We start from the raw sequence: 8,940 nt of genomic DNA, 5'->3' as shown, positions 1-8,940 counted from the left end.
CAGTGGCTTTCATCTGCAAAACTGAGAAAAGCCATCGGAGCTGTTTGGGTAGAAGACATTAGCACTCCATCTTCCAACCTGACAGACCTGGACACATTCTTGTCACTGCAGAAGACTCTACTGGGGGTGGCAGAAGCCCAGTCCAGGACCCCGGTTGTACGTCCAGTTCATGCTCTGCTCGGAGTCCTGCTGCAACTTCTACTTCAGGGTGTTGGCTGCCGCCTTGCTGAGGGACATGCTAGGCCTTACGGTCATGCTAGGGGAGTGGCTGACCAAAGGGGACAGATTCTTAAAACCACCCATAATTTTTGAGAAATTTTAGTTTCTTTTCCTTGTTTTCAAAATCTGCAGTATCCCACTGGCCAAGCTGGGTCCCCGTTCACTTCCTGGGTTCAGATGCTTCCGTCTGGCCTGACTCCGGATCAGTCTCTTCCTGCAAGGCCATTTGCCTCACCTGGTCTATGTGTGCCTCATCCACGATGCCTTTCTTCTCCATCACTACCTCCAGGTCTGTATCTGGCTCCTCCTTCCAGGGGTCTACTGTTACTATACTGTCTTCCTTCTTTTTCTTCCTTTTCTGAGCCAGCTTAACAACTGGCTTCTTCCTTTTTCTTAGTCTTTGCTTTTTCTTCACTCCGGCTCTAGGGTGACCTCCCAGTGGGATGTACTCTAGCGCTTCAATTCTTCCCTTTCCTAGGGTTGGTCTCATGGACCTGGAGAGCTCGGAGTGGCCTGGGAGGGTGTCTTCCTCCTGGTGGACTTTCTTCTTCTCCACTTTCCTTCTGTGTTCTCTGGAGCTGCCCTGCTTCCCTTTCGGCCCCAAGGCTGCGTGCTCCTCAGCCCCCTTCTCCACTGTGCAACCACACGTAGCATCTCCTGCCTCACAGAGCCAAGGGTCCTGGACAGAACAGGCTGTGGTATCCTGGTCCTTGCTTTCCTTCCTGTGTTTTTTTTGGCTTCATGCCAACGCTGGTTGCCTCCTCACCCAGACTGGGGCTGGGGGAGGTATTTACCTCTGAGCCCTGTGATGTGGCCAGCGGCAAGGTCTTCCTCCTCTTCTTTTTCTCCCCACTGAATGACTCTGAGTGGTCAAAGGCCTGCTTCCTGGTCTGGGTGACTTCTCTGTCTGGCTGGCTTGTGATGTGTGCTCAGATTCAGGGAGCTCTTCATAACAGGTGCTGTGGCCTCTTTTTCTTCTTTTTTTTCTTCACCAAGGGTATGTGGAAGGTCTGCTTCTGGCTTACGGTCCTAGAGGGGGATATGGCTCTCACAGGAGAATTATCAGCAAAATAATTCTTATCATTTACAGTTGCATATTGAGTCTCTGGTTTTTTTACTGCCTCCTCTTCCTCCTCCTCCTTCTTCTTTTTCTCTGGAAGCCCAAGGCCCAGGTCTACTTTCTGAGTCTCAGTGATCATTTCTGCAGGACAAACAACCCCGCCTCCATGTCAGAGCCCGTTCAGCCATTGCATCTTGTCGTAGCCGCGGTTGCAAGGGTCTATATGTGAGATAAAGTGGCTCAGAACTGTGCATGACATTGTGCCAAAGTCATTTCCCTGGTTTTGACATTGTAATATAATTAATGTGAAACATAACCATTAAGTAAAAGTGGGTAGAAGATACTCAGGGTTTTCCATCTCTGCAACCTATTATAGGCCTATAAAAATGAAAAGAAAACAAAGCTTTAAAAAATCTTTACTAGGTTATGTTCTGAAAACTCTAGCTGCGAGAAAACATTAAAATAAAAAGAGTTGATGTAAAATTGCGAAGCACATTTCTTCAACAACTGAATTTTTTGGTAACCACTTTAGATCCATTTGACATGCAGATCACAATTTTGTCTTAGTGTTGACATTTTTACTGCTAATTGTTTATATCTTCAAAAACAAGACTCTAAAAGCCGCTGAGTCATGCAGCCACAGACAACCTCACCAGTGCATCCTAAAGGAAAATCCGTTGTGCTCTTCAGCTCCTGGGGCGCAGTGGAAGGTCCCTGGAAGTGTGTGAGGAGCCTTCTCCAGGATACGAGAAAGACTGTCAGAGCAATCTCAGTGTCTGTGCCCAACCCGATGGGGCATTGATGGTGACACCCGAGCACAGGCACGTAGCTCTGCTTGAAACGAATTCTTTTTTCCGGTCTGAAAAATGTCTTTCTCTTCTGCTTTTCCAGGAGGATTATTCTACCAGAGGTGAGGTTTGAGTTTGGCAGTGGCATGGAACCAACCTGAGTATGGTTTCTTGCCCACGGTGCAAGTCCTTGTCTTTTCTGATCTGTGTAAACAGTGTTGGTGGCTCGGCAGGGTCCATATCACTCCTTCTGGAGTGGGTCACATTTTTCCTTATGAACCTCTTTCAATTACGTGCTCTAAGCCAGTTGCAGGTGCACTGATGTGATTCTCCCTTCAGAAAATTAGGAACTGGGAGCCGGACTCAAACCTGGTAACCTTAAGGTGCAGTGGGACCAACTGGCTACCCTTGGCTTTTCATTCATTATGAAATATCATAAACCCATGAAAAGTGCCTGGGTGGTCTCATCACTAAATAACCAGCTGTGTCACATTTGTTTCCTTTTTTTTCCTAAAATGTTTTGATTTTTTTTTTTCAGGAAGAGTACAGTTCTGTCGTGTTAACAATGTTCACATGACTGCCCGAGAGACCTCCAGAATATTTTCATTTTGCCAGACTGGAATCCTACACCCCTAACCAGTAACTTTTCATTCCCCTGCTGACTATGATTCAGAATTCTTAGTTTTGCCACTTTAGATCCTTCAGATGAGTAGAATCTTGCAGCATCTGTCTTTTGGTGACAGGCTTATATCGCTTAATGTAACACCCCCCAGGGTCACCTATGTTGTCGTGTGTGGGAGGGAGGAAGCCCCCACTCACTGGGCTGAATAGCACTCCAGACATGGAGACACATGCCTGCCACATTTCCTGTATACGTGTTCACCTATCAGTGGGCACTGTGGTAGCTTGTACCTCTTGGCTCTCGTCAATAATCCTGCCGTGAACATGGTTAAAGATTCTCTTTCCATCTCTTCTGGCTATGTACCTATGGGATGAGTGGACCGCATGGTAACTGTATTTTTAAACTTTTCAGGAAGTGTTCTACCATTTTCCACAGCGACTGCACTAGATGACACTGCCACTAACAGTGCATGAGATTCTTCTTCCTTCACATCCCGCCAAATACCTGTTACTAGGGGCTTGTGCATTAGCTCAGTTGCTTAAGCGCCTGCACAGGCAAACCCAGTCGGGTGCAGGGGACCATGGTTCAATCCCCAAGTGCCTTACCAGACCCACCCTTAAGGCAGCCTGAGCCAGCCAAAGGAAAAAAAAAACAGGGAAAAGAAAATTATTTTCAACTTTTAAAGAACCAGCCAAATGGCTCAGCAGATTAAAGTGCCTGCAAGCAGGCACAAGGGCCAGGATTTCATCCCCAGGACAGCCGTGCCAGCCCTTCCATCCCTCGGTGCGCTGAGACACGATTGAGATTGGGCATGGTGGCACGCACCTGTAAACCCGACACTTGGGAGGCTGTAAACAGGAGAATCACTACAAGTCCAATCTATGCAGAGAGACCCTGTAGACCCTGTAGACCCTGTCCTAAGATACAAAAAACAAAAACAAAAACCTGTTACTTATTTTTCTGACAGCAGCTGTCTGAATGGGGCTGAGCCAATGGCCCACTACAGCTCTGACTTCAGTGTCTTTAATGGTTAATGACATGAAACAAATTTTCATCCTCTTGTTGGCCATTTTTATACCTTCAATGAGTAAATGTCTATTCGAGTTTTTGTCTATTTTTAAATGAGTTATTTGTCATTGTGTTATAAGAGCTCATACTGTAGAACTCCTTTTCAGATATATAATTTATTGATAGTTTCTTTCATTTGGTTTATCTTTTGACTCTCTTGCTTGCTTTCTTTAGTGTGAAAAATGTTTTAAGTTTCATGCAGCCCTGTTATCCACTTTTGCTTTTGTTAACTGTGCTTTTAGTGTCCTAGCCAAGAAATTTTTGCTGAAGCAGATGTCATGAGGTGGTCCTGTTTTCTTCTAGGACTTTTCTATTTTTAAAACTTATATTAGTGTATTGAAGCAATTTTGAATTATATTTATATGGTATAAAGTCAGACCCTGTTTTTTCATGTAGAAATCTACCTTTACCAATATTGTTTGGTGGTCTGTAATCATTCATCAAATATCTGGAGATTATACGCATTGAGCAGTTATTTCTGGCCTTTCAATTCTATTGTATTGCCCCACACACCTGTTCTTACATCATCAGCATAATTTAGGTTAGTGAACCTTCGCATCACTTAACTTATTTTTCATGCAGTTTCAACACATTTTACTATATTTCTGTATGCCATGTAAGTTATTTTTAAAACAGTTTTATCCAATGAGTCAAGCACAGAGGGTCAGAGCAATAGAGGTGGCCAGTCCTGTGGGCTGAGTGCAGAGGCATAGAGCAGTAGAGGTGGCCAGTCCTGTGGGCTGAGCGCAGAGGCAGTAGAGGTGGCCAGAACCAATGAGCCAAGAGTGGCAGTGCAGACCCAGGTGGAGGGGATGAGGTCTGCAGCTGGACTCAGTGAGCTGAGGCATTCTGCTTGGATCAGCAGGGTCCCAGCTGAGACCAAGGCTTACTGGGAGAAGCCTAATGGCCCAGAGGTGGCTGGAAGTAACTGAAGTGAACGAGTCTGCCTAGACATCTCCAGGTACATCAAGGGAGGTGGGTTGTGTAAAGACAGAACCCAGGGGAACCAGTTTACATACAAATTCCCAATTTATGATTAGCTTTGTTACATAGATGTAGTAGATATGGTGTTTGATCCTATAGTCTAAAATACAAAGCAATTAGTTAATAAAGTTTGTCAATCTCTAAAGCTCAATTGCTGTCATTATTATTGCTAATTATACTACTGTAACTAGGATACCATATCTGCCTTAACCATATGTTCTCCCTTGAATAATAACAACAGGAGGCGCGTGGGTCATAACCTCACCACAGCACTATACTGAAGGATGGAGGACAGTGGCAAACAGAAACCAATATCTTATTCTCGAGAAATAAAGAAGGCACAAACACAGGACACAGAGCAAGAATCTCTTATGTAGGAGAGATATATAAACAACAGATTCTTCACAGAGAGGTTCTAATAGCAGTGACACAGCTACCTAGGATCAGATTATCACAAAAAAGTATCACAGAAAACAAAGTAAAGACATCTTTCTCAAATATCAAATGACAAAAAACAAACAATAAAATGCCATTGCAGGCCCTCAGCCACCCAGAACAAATCCAGAAGACATCAGCATAGGAGAAAATGGAAGTCACACCTGAAATCTCTGCAATGATAGCAACCGCTGCACAAGGGTACAGAGGAAATCAGAATAGAAATAATTTCCCAGGTAAAAAATTAAACGATACATATAATGAAAGAATTACTAAGTGTTTCAAAAGAAGATACTGATTTGAAAAATAGAGAAGAATGAAAAATGATGGAAATGTTAAATAATCAATATAGGAAAAAAAACAGAACGCATGACGCTAACTTGAAGTGATGCACAGGAAATTAAAAACTCCATCCTACTTTGACAAAACCATTTGAAAAAAATGAAAATAGACTTTCAGATTTTGAAGATACTGCTGCAGCTAGTAAACAGGTAAATAAAAATCTTTTTAAAACAACAAAGATACATGAAATAATATTTACACAGCAACAAAAAGAAAGATGAACAACATAAGACTAATAGGCATCAATGAGAAAGAAGGAACCAATACAAATGTCATAAAAAGAATATGGGCAGAAGTAATAGCAAAAAAACTTCCCAAATATGGGGAAACAACCAGACATTTAGATAACTGAGGAATATAGAACTCCAAATATTATCAACCCAATTAAATCTACACTCAAACATATGATGATCAAGATCGCAGAAATTTATCAAGAACGACATAACAAAAGCCACTAGCAAAAAAAAGATAACATTTAAATGAAAACATGTCAGAATAATGGCAGATTTCTTCTCACAAACCATCAAGTCAAGAAAAGCACAAAGCAAAGTATTACAAGTCCTGCAAGAAAATAAATTCCATCCCAGACTGCTATACCTACAAAACTCTCTTTCAAGTTTAATGGAGAAGTAAAGTACTTCCATGACAAAGAACAAGTAAAGAATTTCATGACAACATAACCAACCCTACACAGAGTATTAAAAGATATTCTAAAAAGTAACCAAAATGACCACAACTCCAAGAACAATAACATGAAGAACCCAAAAAACAGAGCAAACAATTAAACTCAGGAAAAGTAGGGAACAAACAGCAGGAAGATAACATAACAAACATAAGCCAATACATATCAATAATAACCACCAGTGTAAATGGATTCAATTCACCAATTAAAATAAATAGATTGAGAAAATGGATCAAGAAATAAAATCAAACAATATGTTGTATACAAGATACACATTTAACCAGAAAAAAAAAAATTATAGGCTGAGTGAAAGGATGGAAAACAATACTACATGCTCCAGGAACTCAGAGAACAGCAGGGTAGCTAACTTGTTCACAGATAATCTGAACTCCAACCCAAAATGATCAAATGAGATAAAGAAGGTCACTATATTCCAGTTAGCAGAAAACTTCAAAAAGAAGAGATTATAGTCATAAATATGTATGCACCAAATATGGGAACACCCAACTATATAAAAAAAAATTTTTTTTTGTATTTTATGGAAGGATATACAGGGTGTTCAGGATCTCACTACTAGATCAGACTAGTAATGATCCACCTGTTTACAGCCTCTGAAGAGCTGAGATTACAGGCTCATGCCACCATGCCCAATCTCAATTGCCCTCTCAGCACGCCCTGGGGGCGGGGCCAGCACAACAGGCCTAGGGATCAAACCCCTGGGGCCTTGAGTCTGCTTGCAGATGTTTTAATCCACTGAGCTATTTGGCCAGCCCTGTGCATAAAACAAATCTTAAAGGACATGAAAAGTCTACTAACCAATAACACAATCTTAACTGGAGACTTGAACACTCCCTTATCTCAAAAAGATAGGTCAATTAGGCAAAAAATTAGAAAGAGGTAGCAGAACTGAACCAAACTGTTCAACAAATGGACTGAGTATTCCACCCAACAACATCTGAATCACATTTTTTTCAGCTGCACACAGGATGTCTTCTAATATATACCACATACTAGTCCATAGATCATGCTTAAGTAAATCAAGAAAACAGAAATTGTCCCATGCATATTATCTAACCACAGTGCAATGAAACTGGAAATTGATGACAAAACAAACAACACAAACCCCATAAACACATGGAAATTAGACAACACTCTACTCAGCAACCAATGGGTTACAGATGAATTAAACAATAAATTAAACGATACATACAATCCAAATTAAACTGCAACACAACTTACCAGAATTTGTGAGATGCAATGAAAGCAGTTCTCAGAGAGAAATATGTAGTGGAGAACTCACACATTAGGAACACAGAACAGAAAAAAATAAACATCCCAAAGGTGCATCTTAAGCTTCTAGATAAACAAGAACAACCCCAAGAAGGCAGGAAATTATAAAGATTAAGGCAGAAATTATTGCAATTGAGACAAAGAAAACAATGCAATGAATTAATGATTCAAAGAGCTGGTTCTTTGAAAGACTAAATGAAATTGATAAACCCCTAGCCAGCCTCATCAAAAAGAGGAAGGAAAATAAAGCAACTTCAATCAATAAGGGATGAAAAGTGTGACATTACTACTGATCCTATGAAAATACAGAAGATTATCAATAGCTACTATGAAAATTTTTTCTCTCACAGAATAGGAAGCACAGAAGAAAGGGACAGCTTCCTAGATTGGTGCAAGCTACTATATAGGTACAAATTACTATAGGTACGAAACTGAATCAAGAAGATATAAAAACTCTGAATGACCTAGTATCAGCGAATGAAATTGAAAATGCAATAAAAAAAAAAACTGACCAACAAAGAAAAGCCCAGGTCCTGATGGATTTCACAGCTGAATTTTACAAGAAAAATTTTACAAGAGAACATTTAATATCAACACTCCTCAGATTCTTCAATGAAATTAAAAAGGAAGCAATCCTCCCAAAATCATTCCTGGAGGCAAGTATTATACTGATACCGAAACTGGAGAAAAACTCAACCAAAGAGAGAAGTACAGGCCAATCTCCCCCATGAACATAGATGCAAAAATTCTCAATAAGATATTAGCAAATAGAATGCAGCAAATCATCGGGAAGATTATGCACCACAACCAGGTGGGCTCCAACACAGGGCTGCAAGGATGGTTCGACATACACAAATCTATAAATGTAATACACTATATACATAGAGCCCAAAACAAAAACCTCATGATCTTTTCAATAGATGCAGTAAAAGCTTTTGACAAAGTACAACACCCATTGATGACCAAAGTCCTACAAAAAAATTGGAGTGGAAGACATATACCTCAATCTGATAAAAGCCATCTGTAACAAGACAACAGCCAACATCATCCTAAATGGAGAAAAATTGAAAACTTTCACTCTAAAATCAGATATAAGACAAGGATATTCTCAGTCTCCACTCCTATCTGACATAATTCTGGATGCATTAGCCATAGCCATTAGATAAGAGAGAAAAATAAAAGGAATAAGAATAGGCAAAGAGGAAGTTAAACTATCATTATCTGCAGATGACATGATGCTTTACATGGAAGACCCAAAAACTTCCACCAAGAAGCTCTTTTAATTAATAAACAAATTCAGTAGCACAGCAGGATACAAAGCCAACACCCAAAATTCAATAGCATTCCTCTACACAGATAACAAACTCAATGAGAGAGAAATTAGAGAAAAAATACCCTTCACAATAGCATCCAAAAAACTGAAATACTTAGGAATATTTTTTAATGTATT

General features: G+C 40.5%; 1 pseudogene; it reads right to left on the bottom strand.

Annotated features, from left to right (window-relative positions):
- The window catches only part of LOC101569354, a 16,895-nt pseudogene extending 15,477 nt beyond the window's left edge, over window positions 1–1,418 (bottom strand).
- Window positions 1,419–8,940: the final 7,522 nt, after the last annotated feature.

The sequence above is a fragment of the Octodon degus genome, unplaced genomic scaffold, assembly GCF_000260255.1.
Source record: "Octodon degus isolate 3935 unplaced genomic scaffold, OctDeg1.0 scaffold00057, whole genome shotgun sequence".
Classification (NCBI taxonomy): domain Eukaryota; kingdom Metazoa; phylum Chordata; class Mammalia; order Rodentia; family Octodontidae; genus Octodon; species Octodon degus.
Note: the sequence above shows the minus strand (reverse complement) of the source record. Positions and strands in the feature narration are given on the sequence as shown.